The 15,927-nt window shown below is 42.3% G+C and overlaps 1 protein-coding gene across 7 annotated transcripts in view; it reads right to left on the bottom strand.

Moving 5' to 3' along the window:
- Positions 1 to 15,927, bottom strand: part of MARCHF1 (membrane associated ring-CH-type finger 1) — a 239,566-nt gene extending 223,639 nt beyond the window's left edge. For 3 of the 7 annotated variants that reach the window (XM_083834626.1, XM_083834625.1, XM_083834618.1), the window contains exon 1: positions 15,785 to 15,923. The gene's annotated coding sequence lies outside the window, so the exon portion shown is untranslated. Of the gene's footprint in view, positions 1 to 690; positions 818 to 2,427; positions 2,579 to 4,448; positions 4,503 to 4,942; positions 5,075 to 15,784 lie in introns of all 7 variants that reach the window. The other 4 variants (XM_083834624.1, XM_083834621.1, XM_083834617.1 and 1 more) reach the window with 3 other exon arrangements.

The following is a 15,927-nucleotide window of genomic DNA, read 5'->3' as shown; positions in this document are numbered from 1 at the left end:
ACAAGTTCTCAAAAAAATACAGTGAATATATTACATAGTATATAAACTAAGAAAATTAGAAAAGATTACTTATGATAGAAGGAAGATGATGTCTTCTGAGCCAAAATTACTAATTCTTTTTCTTACTAATCACAAAAATTCTCAAAATAGAGAATTGAGGTAGCAGCAGAGGCAAGTCACACTGAACACCAAATCCGTTCTTAAATCCTCCACTAAATAAGCAAGTACAGATGTCCAGAGAGGTGACTAGACCAGCAGTTCCAATTACGCTTCCTGAAAAAGCTCTAAATTAACCATTAGTTATTTCTTTCTTTACAAGGTATGGTGTCAATGAAGTGATTTCAAACCCTGATACAAAACTATTCATGGTATTCTTGTTACAGAAAATTCCTTAATTGGATGCCAGAGATGCTTCCTGGCAGGAAATCGCACAATTGTCAAATGTCTCACTAGCTGAAAAGGCCTCGATTTGTAATTTCAGAGTACTCGCAGTACCTGCCAATTCCATAATCCCTGCAACATTTGTTACAGGACAAACACCAAGTCTAAGCTTAAAATGCTGACTGAAAGCTTGAGAAAATGGTTTGACTTATAACATCTAAAATGCTATCCCAAAAATGAGCAGTAAGTTAGTTCAACTTGAAATCTTACTTGACATTGGAGTAACGAGAGCTGTGGCAAAATACTCACTTTTTCAGCATCAAGAAGTTCACGACAGTGAATATTCAATTCATGTCCCACAAGGTGTGCGGAGCTTGTGCCTGCTTCTCCAGCCTCAAAGCTGAGTAAAACTTGGTGTGTCCACCTAGTGAGGATGCTGCAATTGTCCATGAAGAGTAGCAATTTATAGCATTGACCAAGATTTGCATGCTCCTACAGACAGAGTCTTTCCCCAGTGGGAATTACTATCATGCAGTTACTACTATATGTGGTACTAACGCAATAGCTACACGACAGCACAAGTAATTATATAGTAGCAACTATCAGCATATTCAAAAAGGGAAAATCGTGTTCTTTGTTGCTTCAGCCTACAAAATATTCATCTATAAGGTGGGTGACTTTATACTCAGTATCTGTGAAAAAGATCAGCGTTCAAAGATCCATTTGAGAAGAACAATTCCTTTCACTTTACAGAACAAAATACGTTTTCTTTTCCATGTTCACAACAGAAGTGGCGAGTAATAAAGATAAGAATTTGCAAGCTCCTAATCCTACATGTACTACTTAACAATTGATTTATCAAGGGTATATTTGGAAATTTAATTCTTTGGACTCTTTCCAGCTCATGTGACTATTCAGATTTTGAAGCTCTTCTAAAGTCTTCTCCTCATTGCCTGTCTGAGCAGATTAACCTATAAAGAAAGAGGTATGCATTGTGTCAAAGTGCCACTGAAACAGCACTAGGTGATAACTTGGGGGATCTCATCTCATTCGAGACACAGTAACAGAGGACAGACCATGCCACAATGCCACAAAATGAAAACACTTTTAAAATGCAAAAATGGAAGGGCAACAACTGTGTCCAACGAAAAATTCAAACCTCTGCAAAACAAAATGTTGCATTTAATCGCCACCTGATGTTACACTTGAAAGATGTATCTATTACTTTCCGACTGAGCCGGTACTGGCAACAGATAAAGTAAAAATTATTTGGATATGCCTGCCTGCTCCTGGATTTCTACAGTTGGAAGAAAAATCCCAGCAGTTAAGCCAGTGATATTTCTTGTCATAACAACAGCTGACATTTATTTCACATACTCCTAATGGACTGCAAGAAGAGTCCTGCCAGTTCCAATAGCCTGGAAGTGAAGAACAGCTGCCCAGTGCATTTAGCAATGCCCTCAGCTATGAGACCTAACAGTATCTATAACCACAACTATGACCACGACCACAATTATATTTCAAGAAATGTCATACCACAAAAAAAAAAAAAAAAAAAAGAAGCAATCAGAATATTCTAACAGGTTTGCAAAGCACCAGGGCTAAAACACTTCTGGAATTCATAGACATTTTAAGTCAATAGAAGAAAAAGGAAACTTTCAGTATATACCAGTAAAAATCAGCCATAATGTTTTCTTTGTCTGTGGACACAAACTGAGTAAATACATCAGAGGCAGGGTGGCTAACTACGAACCTTTTTGAAAAGAACCACTTTTCCTGAAATTTGTTTCCCTACAGAATATTGACTGCCTACTATAAGGAACAAAAACAACCTCAAAAAAAACATCTCCAGAAATCTGCTGTGCAGATTGGGGTTTTTTTTTGCTGCCACAGAGAGCTGGAAAACCTGAAATCACGTCAGCCATAAATGAAAGGTGCCTGTCACAGAAAGCATCCTGAGAAGCCCACTTAAAAAAAAAAAAAAACTTGGGACAATTACAAAAATGACACTGACAGTGTGCCACTTAAGTTTCCCTGACTGCTTACCCCTCTTTGCCACGTTATGTCACTCTCCAGTGGAAAAGTTCCAATTGTATATACAAATGTACACGTATACATGCACTGACAGATGTCAATAAATGACATTTCTACAAATCTTCTAAGTTAATTCCTACAGCATGCAGGCAAGAAGCCAGTCCTGGGGAAAAAAAAAAAAAAAAGGCTTACCTTTTCTGCAGCTTTGCTTAAGGTTCTGCAGAGAACTGGAGAAAGCAGTTCTCTGTTTTAATTCCAACTGGAGACCAACTACTGAGGCATTTACTCCTCAATAAATGCAGAGTAGCACGGGGTAAAGAGTTCCAGGATTAACTAAATAAGACCATGTGTAATTGAAACCTCAGTAGCATGCCCTGTCTTCTATAAACCAAGTGTATGTTCCTGGTACCCAGCAATACGACACCCACAACATCTGAACAATACGTACATATTTGTGATTATGGAAGGTGGAAGGCTGAGACAAAGAGCCTCTACGTTTAAGTATCTGCACATCCCCCTAACAGCAAGGGACCTCATCTTGGCCATCTCCACAGATGGAATTATGTGGGCTGGTGAGGCAGGACTGCTACTTTTCCCGTTTCCCTCCTTCAGTTTAGCACATGCCACTTCGGTACTCAAAAGGCATCTACAGAGGTGGGTACAAGGGAGCTGCTCCAGGCCCAGCACTTGCCATGTTCCTGCTAACAAGGCTCGTGAAACTGGGCCAGCAAGCTGGCCCCTGTCACACCAACTGGGCGCCACGCTGCTTTTGATCAGCAGGCAGAGCACAGGCAGCTCTGTAATCAGGGAGAGACATCCTGTGTTAGACTGGCCGGTGATTAGAATAAGGTGGAGATGTCAGAGATTTGACCTTGAGTCGCCTATGTTAGGAGTGAACATTATGGGTTGCCAAGCTGAGATGCTTCTCATTAACACTTCCTAAGTGTTCCACTTCCTAAGAGGAATTAATGGGATGAGAAAACAGTTTTCTGGGAGCTCTACACAGGACGTTTCCTTGTCCATGAATAACAACGCTGGGTTTTGAAAACAGAGTTGTTCTATTTCAGTTGCTGAGCAGGTGGTCTGTTAAATCTTACAAGTTATGTCTGGTAGTTAAGTATTGGTGTAAATATTTTATTAGGCTTCCCAGCTTATAATAAGCATTGCTTAGCACTATTTTATGCAACATAGGCTACAGAAATTATTCTACCAAGGAGAAACAACAGGATGAATGTGAAGCGGATAACCACAATTATTTGTTTATTTTAATATGAAAGGGAAAAAAGATTGTGAATTCTAAGTTCAATGTGCCTGTTTGGGGAAGAAGCATCTTCTTTAATTTTGAGCAGTTTAGCAGTTTACAGCCTGCGCAAATAAGCATACATTATCTTTTTGTTCTCGTTCTTTTAATCTCATCCATTTATTTATTTATTTGATTAAAGACCTACATTATAAACAGTTTAATCACCCAATCTATATTTCTATAAAGCTGAGGGACCATTCTGGTTGATAGTTGCTCTTCCAGTCAATTACACACTACCTGGTTTCTCTGTCAAAGTTGCAAGCCATTTTCTGTTTTATTTCTTGGCATTTTCCCCCCTTTGCAAGCAACTTAAATGGTTCTGTGGTGTAAGTAACATACAGGATATTCATTATACTTTAAACAGCATTTTTATTACTATTTTTTCTTTTTGTTTATAATATTGAAGAAAGGAAATCTCTCCCCCTGAGAATTTTAATTATCATGTTCTTGGATGTCTGCTATATTGTTTGGTGAAATGAAGAAACTCCTATTAATAGAACAAAAAGCAAAATTGCCTGTCGCAATTCTCACCAGTTCGTTCACATACAAGAGCATAATTTATTGGCCTTGCAGTAACAAAGTTTTTGACACTTCAGGAGAATTGTTGTAGAGACTGTGAGGCATAAAATCGTAACTTAGGGATCCAAAAATAAGCTTCAATTCTTATTCAGCTGAAGGTGAAATGGAAAAATAATGTATTTCAAAGAGATAAGACTACTCTGCTGCATACTTCCAGTCAGGCATCTGAATTCTCCATCTGCGCTGTTAAGTAATGCGGCAGGACCTGCAATGGTTGCACAAGAAATTAGACAACATCATGTTTGAAGTACCATTATTGGAACTTCATATCCAATATAGCATTAAAGTATGGAGACCCTTCCAGCTTTGTAAGACCTCTTTCAAGGGAATAAAAGCAAAACTCATACAGCTGCAAAGGTCCTACAGAGGCCACGGCACTACAGAGCAAAGCAGAAGGGGAACTGGAGTAAGCGTCACACTTCCACATTAGTTTAAGTAGAAGCTAGGTCTGAGGCTAAATTATTAAAAGTAAGAGCAGAATTCTTCTTTATGTTACCTTTACTGAACCAAAAGGCATCCATCATAACGTAGTTTTATGTCCTGAACAATACTGACGGTCACTTAATATATAGACACAATGCCTGGCTCAGAAAGATCCCTAGAGCTGGCACTCTCTACAGCAAACAAGCACTAGAATTCCCTCACCTTCACAGGCAGGCATCTAATTTTTCATCTTCTGCTGATTAGAGCCTGACTTTCACATTGGGCATCCAGAAAAGGAGAGAAATATACAGTGAAAGAACATCTGCAAACACTCCGACCAGCATCAAACAGGACCTAGATGGGTAGAAGAGGATATAAGCTGTATCTCCAGAGTAACATTCAGCTGCCTGTGAACTACATTTCTCCCCTAGTAATCCCTGCCTCATTCACCATGCACAATAAACTAAGGCTAGAGCTCTACAGATAAAAATGTCATTCGTTCTACAACTCTGATTTATCCCCAGCACATCCGAGTTTTGTGTAACAGTTCTATCGAGAGGGGAGGAAAAAAAAGCATGGTGCAGTTCTAAGACATACCCAAATGCACACAGGAGACCCGCAGAGCAACTGGAGTCTGCTGTACCACCCAAAGCAGGTAATGGTGCTGAGGCTTCATCTGGGCACACCTGCAACCTGTCCTCCTTCAGCCTGTCATAGGGTACAGGCAGTGCCAAGCTGATGCTCTGCTTATCTACCTTCCTGGCCTAGCCAGATCAGTTCCTTTTTTCTTTTTGTTCAAAGGCCCAGGCTCACTCTTTGTCCCTACCATTTTTAACTCTTCGTTTCAGGTTTGCAGACCCTTCCTCCCAAGCAGTCTCCCTTTTCAGAGCTCCTGGGCACAAGACTGCATGTGTCAGCAGGGCTACGTGCACCCTGATCTCCTACAGCCCAAACGACTCGCGTTCGTGATTTCAGAGGAGTCCCGCTTTGTCTCGGCCATTAAATTTTAGGGAGGTGTTAGCTATTAAAGTCTAAGACTTCACAGCACAAGACCAGGTGTTTTCAAGGTCTGCTATTTCCCACAAATGGATAAATCTTCTAAATAGAAGGGGAGAAGCACATTCCTTGCACAAGAACCAATTCATTTTGTTTCAAGGCCCCGTTCTTACAGCATCAGCATGTGTAACTTTTCAGCAACATTTGACGTTTATCTTTTTCCCTCAGTTCAGGTCTCTAAACTTGCTGAAACTGTTGAAAGTTTCTTCTCAAAAGACACATCACAGCAGAAGTTTCAAGCCTAGCAAAAGGCATAGCTAACAATGACCAGTGTCCTATGTCAAGGAAACCTAACTGTAAATAGATTATTAGGGTAAAAGAAGAGTATTCACCATTGACCAGATTCTCCAAGGCATTACAACTACTTCAGAATTTTTACCCAATTTATTTCAGAAGTTTTACCAATACAACTCCTTTCTAGCTCATTCTTTTATATATATAGATATATATAAATTTTGTATTTCCCCATGTTTAATCTCCATTGACTTTCTGTGGAAAATTCTGTTATCTCCAAATTGTTTTCACTCGGTGGTGTTTGTTTAAACTGGTAACTTCTGTTTACAAAACCCCTCTCTGTACCATTTCAGCAAAAAAGGGTCACACGTGATGTCAAATATACTTAACTTTGGGTCACATACTTCTATTTTGATTTCTTTATATTGATATATTCATCTCATGTGAATTTTATTTTAGAAAAATAACACAAAAGCATTCCCTTGTCCCATGAATTTAGTTCCTTGCTCTGGCAGGCATTTCATCATCTTTATGAAGGATTATTCACAGATTTCTTGGATGCAGTAAGTTACTTAAATGCAGTAAGATACGGTTTGATATCCAGTACCTTCAACTAGGAGACTGTTCTGTTGGTTAAAAACCCTATTCTGATTTCTAGAGTAAATTTATTTACAGCCAGTACGCTCATTTGTTCTCACAGCAGTGTTGTCCTATTCTAAGTAATTCTTTCCTTGTGTTTATCTCCACACATTTATAGAGTGCTTGTACTCCCTCCCAAATTTCCCTTCAATCCAAAGAAGCCAAGCTAATGACACGATGTACTTTCAACCTTTTTGACACATATTTTGATGTTTTTTTAAATCACCATTGATCTTATTTACAGTTGAGCTATACAGCTATATAATCACAGCTGAAGCAAAAGAGACTTTGATCTGTCACACCTTAGTAGTGCACAGCTTCTCTTTGGTAAATTCATAGTACCTTTTTATAATTTCCTTTTACCATTATGTACAGAACTACCCTTTCCCCCTGAAAGCAGTTTAAGAATTTGAATAACATTGAGGTCAAACACAATCCTGCAGTTGCCTAGATTCATTTTCCCCCTTTCTTAAAAACGTACACTGCTCTGTTAATTTCTAATTAACTATCCCCTCTACTTTCCAGCAGATCTGCACTCAGATTCCACCTTGACTCCATTTCCATACCTTTGGGCCTTTTCCTGGTGGACCTATAATCTCCTGGTGAAAAATATGGCACACAAGTTTTAAGACAAACCTAGACTTCCACTGCTTCCTCATCCCCAGTGTATAGTTGTATGACTTTAATACTCTGTTCCTTTCTTGGAAACACATCAGATGAACTTTGTGCTATTTACTCCAGTACCCTTTGAAGGGTCTAACTCAGCTTGACAGTTTACCTGTTCTGGCTATCTTCAGTCCTAAGACACTGAAAAATCCAGTTGTGATGAAGAACATGTTCATTATTTCATGAGTTCAAGAGTATCTTAATGACAGCTTTGCAGAGCATGTATATGTTTAAACACTGTTTAGAAAGAAGTAATTATAATGGTTACAGCCCTTAAAAGTAGTCTGACTTCTTAAAGATCCATAAAGAAATTTTGATAACAATTCAGGGGGGGGGGGGGGGGGGCGGGAATAATGTCATTCCATTAGCTCCAACTACGCCTCAGGCAATCACAAGCACCCCCTCACTTTTTGCTTACTATCTATTATCATTACCTGGACTCCTCACATATGTTTAAGCAGCATCATAACATGCATTGTAGACTATCGCTACTGACTAGGCTTTTAGCTGAACAATGACCCCTTTTCAAGTATTAAAATATAAATCTAATTTGATTAGACTCAACATGTAACACAATATATATCGTATGCCACAGCACAAAGCCAAAACAGGCAGCAGACACCTGCTCTACAACACTTGAAAATTTCACTCCTTAATATTTAACAAAATACTCTCATCACAAGCTTGTTGCTTAAAATACCCATAGAAAATGAAGATGAAAATGGATGTATACTGTTACGTGATGCTCATAAAAGCCTATCTGAGGCCTGACAAAGGAGCAGAGAGAGATGCTAGCAGGCTGGAGAACCCAAATACAACCATGCTCAGCTCCTCCCAGGAACCTTTGGCCCACGAAAGGCCCATTACCAAACGGCCGGAGGAGCATGGGGGCACACTGAGGGGCAGGAACCCATACGAAGGGCTCAGAGGAGGGGACGTCCTGCCTGGTCCCTCCCAGGACAGCCCCACCATGTGTCCGCATCACAGCACCCGGAGTGGGTATAGGTGTGCAAGACCAAGGCAGGCAAGCTGGCCAAGAGGGCTGTATTCTCTCTACATTTCCCCACTAACAGGCCTCCACGCTGCTCGGCCAGGGAGAGGAGCAGGAGGAGGCCCCAGTGCAGTCTGTGACCATGCGGGCACCCTGCGTGTCTGCCCGTGTTATCCCTGGGGCCTACCATGCATGTACACACGTGTGTGACGTGGGTGCACTGTGCGTGCATATGCCTGCTGGGAATCCATTTGGCTACTGGTTGGACCCGGAGCACAGAGCTGTGGCAGCCTCATCCCGTCAGGATCCTGGACCAGACTCGGTATTTTTGCCTGGCACAAGGGAAGAAAAGGCTTTTGAAAAGTTAAACATAGTGTATAGTTGAAATGAGATTTTCTTCTCCCATCCACATACGGTGATCATCATCTTTCATTCTGTATCTCGATTTGGTTCTTTTTCCACTATTTTCCACTCAGATCATTTCACCCACTTCATATCAATCTTCCCCTATCATAGATATTTCCTCCCCTCCTTTTCACTTCCACCCTACCCCAACTCAGTTTTTACCGGATTGTTTTCCTTTAGTTTGCTTAGGCCTTTCTCCATTTTCTATAACCTTACATTCGTCTTCCCCTTCATGAAATTCTTTTTATATCATTTCCCCTAAATTCTTCAACCACCCTTTCAGTAAGGATAAAAACTGCCCCTTATACAGTCTGTCATTTCTCTTCAGCTTTCCTCCTGCTTGCCAAAACTCATTCTTTGTAACATCGCCTTTCGCTCTTCTTCAAAGAGAAACACATGCAATTGAGGCACTCTTCTTCCTACTTAAATAAAACATGGCTATTTTCAAACACTTACTGAGTGAACAGGGTTTGTATTCTTTTTTTTTCCATAGGAGAACAGAATAAAATCCACAGACTATTACTACAAATGTAGTTCAAAAGAATCAAAAAATTCAGAAACCGAGTTTCTCACAAAGTGCTAGAGACTCGTCACGTAACAAACCCACCAAGGCAATACTTGAGGTTTAACTATTTCTTTTCCCCTCCTTCCCTGTGCGTGGCTGCAGAAAGGAGACCACGGTCTCACACGTTTCTTCCTACCTTGTTACACCTTACCAACTCTAGCAAATCTACATCTCATTGCAAAGATCAATTAAGTTCTTTACTCTAGCAAGAGCTTATCAAAGAGCCTTCATCTTCTTGAAGCATTTTGCCTCAATTGGACAGTGAGCCCCTTTCTTTCAGCTCCACAGAGTACAGCACCCGACTGGGTGGGAAGACCAGCATTTGAGGGGTATTTGCAGATGGAATTAGTTGGGGTTTTTTTTGTTTGCAGATATGCCATCTTCCATCCAATAACACATCTTCTGTTAGGACTTCCTCCTCTAGCCTAAGATACCAATTTTACTGGTAGATTTTAAAATGGTATTACACAAACAAGGTTATTAAAAATAACTCTACAGGACTGAAAATATTTATCGGCCTTATAATAAAGCACCTGTTTTCACGAAAGCCCATACCCCTGACTCTTTAACGACTGTTTAGCCACACGTAGAGCTAGCACAGAGAAGGACAATTTGATACAATGATTACGCAGAGGAATTTTCTGTACTTTGAAATTATTACCACTCCTCAGAGAAACAACTTAGCCATGTTACCTGACCAGTGTTTGGCTGTATCTGGCAGAAGGACTTTAAAGAAAAAGAGACCACAACACCGCAGGGGAGACAGTATACATCTTTCAGAGGGTTTGGCACCCAAGAGCAATGCTTGGGGTTTCTCTCCAAAATAAATGAACAGCAAGACCCTCTGACCCTGCCAGGAAAGGACTCTGCCTGTGTTCATAGATTACGTGGCAAGGACAGACATCTGGCCATGCAGACCGACCTGAGTTCCACATACTGAAATTGCAGAAGCATGACACGTCTTCCTTTGGCAACCACAATCATCCCTTTCCCAAGAGGGCCCAAAATCAGGAAAACGTGATTAGAGCCTGTTCTGCTACACACCACTTTCTGCTAGCACGTGGGGCTCTCACTCCACAGCCTACCTGTGAGCACGATTTTTTCTTACTCTGGTTGATAGCATCAAGGTCCTTAAACAGCAGAGAGCTCACTACAAGTGCCTCTGCACTCAGCTGACCCCGATAACCAGAGAGCTGGAGTTCACCTCACATTCATCTGCTATGCAAAGGGTTGTAGCTAATCATTTCCAGCAATGCACCAGGATTAATGCTGCCCTCCATGACCAAGACTGTTTTCCAAGCCTCCTTTTATCGTAGTTATCGAGTCCTACAGTGCCTTACCCTGGGCTTGCACGCTGCCCTAAAACTCTGACCGTGCAACATCCGTGCACCCTTATCTTGTCAGAAGACAGCCCCAAGTGCACACTTCTCTGTTGGCTAGAAATCTTGTCCCAGCCCTTACTTTATTGCTACTTGATCTCATGCCAGTATTTTCTCCCTTAGGTTAGGCATCTATCTAGCTCAGCTCTTGCTACATCAATTTTATAGTTGATTCTATGTATTAATCATTATTTCCTCTTTGAACCTTTCCTTTCATGCTCAAGAAGTCCCTCACTTCCGTAACATCATCTCATATGACCGACTTCTGTGGAAAGCCAAGCTATTAGTACATCACGTATGAAGAAACCCCCTATATTCAACTAATTTTTTGGCTGCACTCAGGCCATACCAATGCCACGTAGGAGATGTCACACAAACCAGCCGGCCACACCACAGTGGCCACGACACCCTGCGTAGCTTCACCAGCTTGCACCTGCACCTCCCCTGCCACACGGACAGACACCAGAACAACCCTCCTGCCTCGGGCACTCGCTCCTCGCCAGCACCTCCTCATCCCCCATGAAACACACAGCCATCAAGCCACAAGCCTATTTCCACTCAATGACCCAATGTGACCAGAAGAACCCTGGCGGGCACAAAAGCTGTCCCCTACACATCCCTACTGGGAGCCCTAGCCACGTGGTGACATGATGATGATGTTTCCGCAAGTTCCTGAGCCGCTTCCCTGCCTCAGCTTCTCCACTCCGTATCTGCGTAAAGTGACCAGAAATAAAAATACAGATAGAAACAACACAAGCAAGCAGTTTGTAATGCTTTTACAGACATCAAAAAGAGAAAATGTTCCTCTGAGGAAAAGGGAGAGCTATCAGTGACCCCTCTCTTATTTGAAGAGCTTAACTTTGGAGCACAGATAAGTAGACGAAGAGTGGTGTTATCCCAAGCCAGAAATGAAACAAGCTTCTGGTTCTCAGACTCTCAAAGTGAGCTGCTGAACAAAGTCCTTACGCTGTTTAATAATCTGAAGTAATTCATACCTTGTATTTCCCACTACGTCCCACATTGTCCAGCACATTAATACAATCAGATATTACATACCCCTTTTACAGAAATCATGTTAGACATCTGGCTGCCTACCTAAAAGTCCGTTTGCAGGTACGCAATGTCTCTACTTGGATTCCAGTTGCTGGGAGGCAATCAATGAAACATTCCCAGTATATCCAAGCCTCCTCAATCTGCCAGACTTAAGTTTTGTATTATTTTATTCTACCAAGGTCTGAGTGATCAAACTACAATTCTTTTTCTGTATGAAGAACACTAACATTGCTACATAGTCAGCTTAATATCGTAAAGCTTGGCTCTGCAAAAATGCATGCACTTCTACTTAAAATTAAGTTTAATAATTCTTTGATTTTACAAAATACTAAACTATTATTTGCTTTTTTAAAGGAATATACAGAACGGATTTAAGTCTTATAAACCAAAAACTGCGTAAGTTAGAGAATTTTCAAGTTGCAATTGATTGCATGCAGCTAGCCAGCAATAACATACCACTCTTCCTCCCACTCCATGCACTGTATTATCAAGAGAAGTTTACATATTACGAGAACATCCTTTCTGCTTTGTCTTAATTTCCAGTAACAGCTGCAACTGCAAGGGGACACCTCAGGTCCAGTTGCTTTGCTCCTTGTTTTCTTTTGTTGCGGACAGATGCTCATTGATAGAATGCTTTTCCCCATTTGCACGTTCAGAAAGAGCTGCCTCCTTCCACATGCTGCACGCGGTGAGGCGAGGCTGCACACTGTGCTCCGTGACCATGCCAGAGCTGGCTTGCTCACAGGTCCCTGGGACAAGCAGACATCTGTGTGTCTGCTCTGGGGCACATTGCTGCGAAGGACCCCCCAGCAGATAAGCAAAGCTCATGGGACAATGTTCAGGCAGGAACAGCACAACTCTCCCTACACACAAGATACCAGAGACAATTTCAACACCTTGAACATCCTTGTGCAAAAAAAATTCATCTCGTAAGATCATAAAAGAGCTATAAATATAGTATCACCTTCACTGTGAAAACAGAAGCCTTGTTTTTCCATAGTCACCTTGTCTGAAGTTAACTTTATAAGCCTTCCAACACTGCCAAAACCATCAGCCTCATGCTGACAGCCCGGGATCTAACCCGTACACCTCTCTGAGGACCAGTGTGGTATCACCGGTGCAGTACGACTGCTAAAGCACCTTTAATTCCCCTGAACCCTAAGAACCGTCAGGTAGAACAACCTATATGAGGTTATGAGTAGAGGGAAGTACTCTAGGGAGGTACAAAACTACACTGAACACGCACTCCTAACCAACTCCCTCCTACTTCAAACAACAGCACTCAAATTAATGAGATTCACCTTTCGGTGCATGCCTGCTTGCCAATGGATTTGGAAGAAAAGGCACTGAACCATCAAAATGGCCACACCAAACAAGTCCAACCAATACAGCTTACCGCATGAAATGGTAAAATAAGTTTGACTGTTTGCATCACGCAGCCTACTTTTTAACGGGTGCTTATGCCTCCTTCCCGAAGAGTCTCCTATAAGCTACTATAATAACACCCAGCAGCCTGGAAGAAAATCCACATTTCAATTACCAACGATTTGGAAAAATAATATTCAGTTAGAGAGATTTTTTTTTCTTTTTTTTTTTGGCCTGTGATCACTCTGCTCACTTCAAAGGAACACACCTCATTAACCCTGATAATTAACAAGGTTATTCTCATCACATAAAAGGCTTAAGTTTCTCTATTAAGTCATTATTTGAATTTGCACTGCTATTAGATGATGAGGTTATTCTGGATTTAATTTCACATAATAAGATGTTTCTCTTTAAAGATTCTTCTTTTTTTTTTTTTATTAAGGCACGTAATTCTCATTGACATATATGTTACATGACAGTGAATCTACTGGATAAGGAAAGGATAACGTACATATAGAAACCAAACAAAATTCAATTCAAAAATCTAGAAGGTATAAGGCAGTAATTCCAAAGGCAGCACAAATGGAAAACAGGCATCTGATGGCAACATGGCTGTGGCAGCACAAGCCAGCAACAACTGTCAAAGGAGAAAAAGACCAAGATCAGAAGGGGATACGCACGGCTTGGGAAAAGAAAAACCTGTGCACCAACTTCAAGTTTGACCAACCCAGTAAGACTTTGCATGCTGTAGGCAAACTTCCAGCTCCCTTGCTCTTCACACCGTAAGTGCAGTACAGCACTTTTGGGGAATGTACGTAAGGTTTCTCAGGACTGACCAGCTTAAAAAGTCTTCTAAAATCTAATAAGCACTTTAATTTTCAAGTACAGGTGTTCCTTGTGCATGAACTTGCTCCTTCCACATGAGGAAGGACAATTGTCTAAAGCAAGACAGTTATTCTGAGGATATTAGAAGCAGGTAATTGCAGCAGTCATGTACACAAACCCCACATTAAATACAGAAACCAAGATGACAGTTTGTCTCATTATGCACAGTGACATAATACTAGGTGATGTGTATTGTAGTTAACATAAGGAATAATCATAGCAGTAAAAAATTAGTCACGTTTACTTTGAAATTTAATTGCACAGGTTTCATAGGCAGCATACCTGACACCAGAGCATTCAAGTGCCTCGAATGTAAATACCTAGTTATGCCAAATTAACACACAAGGTTTTGCACAGAAGCTTTTTTTTGCACGGGATTTAGTCACTAATAAATAGTCCTAATAGTAATTCACTTGAACAAATACTTGAACAAATGAAATTCGTGTTGGAACAACAGCGAAGGGGAACCAGCTCACAGAGTTACACTCAGCCCAGTCCCACATGGGAGAGCACCACCAGCTTGACCCATCCGTGCACCTTAGAAGGGTATCGCTCATTTCACAGTCATTTTCCGGAACTCCCCACCCACCCCTTTTTTCCCCATGTTTTAAAGCATCCATTGCAAAGTGCTGCCACAACAGATAACAACAAGAAAAAAAAAAAACAACACATTAAACTCTTCCCATAAAGAGTATCAGGAGTGCTGTGAAATATTCAGAATAAACCAACTATGCAAGTCTAATCAGCGTGCTAACTCCCTAAAGAATTACCAATTTGCAAGTCTCTCAAACACCTAAAAAGGCTAAGAAAGTTGTTAAAAATACAGGAGGGTACTCGTGAATGAGCCATACACTGAATTTTCTTTTTAAAGTCTAGAGCAAGGAACAGTTTGTCAGCTGAACAAAGGCAGAAGCATGCAAATGAGATGAACAGGGGAGGTAATGGAGGACAACTCTAAGCAGCTTGACATTTGGGTGAGCCTTTTTGTCAGGAATTAGATGCTCACACAGATTTTAGTATTACCAGAAGCATCATCACCGTACCTCCGAAAACACTCTGTACAAGGCTTGGACCCTGGGAAACACACCTGAACGATCCCAGAGCATCCCGAGCTACCTTTGTTAATTAATCCATCCCCGTTTTCTTTCCCAAATGAGGGTTTTCCAGCTGAACCCAAGCCCTGGGAGCCGCACACCTATACACCTGGGCTGCGTTCAGAGGTTTCCTTCCCTGCCCCAGCCGGGGGCTTGCTTTGCAGCAGGAGCAGCAAGGAGCTCACCGCGGCTTCTTGATTCTTCGTCCCTTTTTGAACAAACAGCCAGAGGAACCAGAGTGGCTCTAGCTTAGCTTTAATCAGTTTAAACCCAAAGACGGGAACTCTAATTAAAACCTAGACCTCCAGCTGTAAGAAACGGCTAATTAGCTCCCAACTTTTTAATGAGGCGCCGCGGCAGCATCCTCTCCGGCTGCTGGGGATTAAAGGGGAGACGGACGAGCTCTCCCGGGCAGCGCAGCAGCTGCCTGCCCCAATCCCCCCCGAATTTCCCCCAAAACTGTCCCGGGCCTTCAGGCAACCCCTTGGGGCCGCGGGTCTCCCATCCCCAAGCCGGCACAACCCAAAGCCAGCCCCAAACCCAACCCCATAGCGCCTCAAAAGACGGCGGGGGGTCGCGGGGCGATTCACCGCCCCTCCACCGGGCAGCCGACGCCCCCAGACCACCAGACACCGGCTTGCAGCCTCCCCCCCCCCCCCCCGAAAAAAATAGCAATTAAAAAATTAACAATAATTAGCGCTCCGCCGGCTCCTGCGCCGCCCGTCCACTCACCAGCGGCGGCCCGAGGAGCCTCAAGGAGCCCGGCGGCGGGGCGGCCGCTGCCTCCCGGCCGCTGCCTCCCGCCGGCCACCGCCGCCCGCCCCATCCCGCCCCATGCCGCCGCACGGCCCCGCCGGCCCGCTGCCGCGACACGC

This window comes from Anser anser (assembly GCF_964211835.1).
Source record: "Anser anser genome assembly, chromosome: 4".
In the NCBI taxonomy this organism is placed as follows: Eukaryota; Metazoa; Chordata; class Aves; order Anseriformes; family Anatidae; genus Anser; species Anser anser.
The sequence above is the reverse complement of the archived record's forward strand: the minus strand, read 5'-3'. Positions and strand labels throughout refer to the sequence as shown.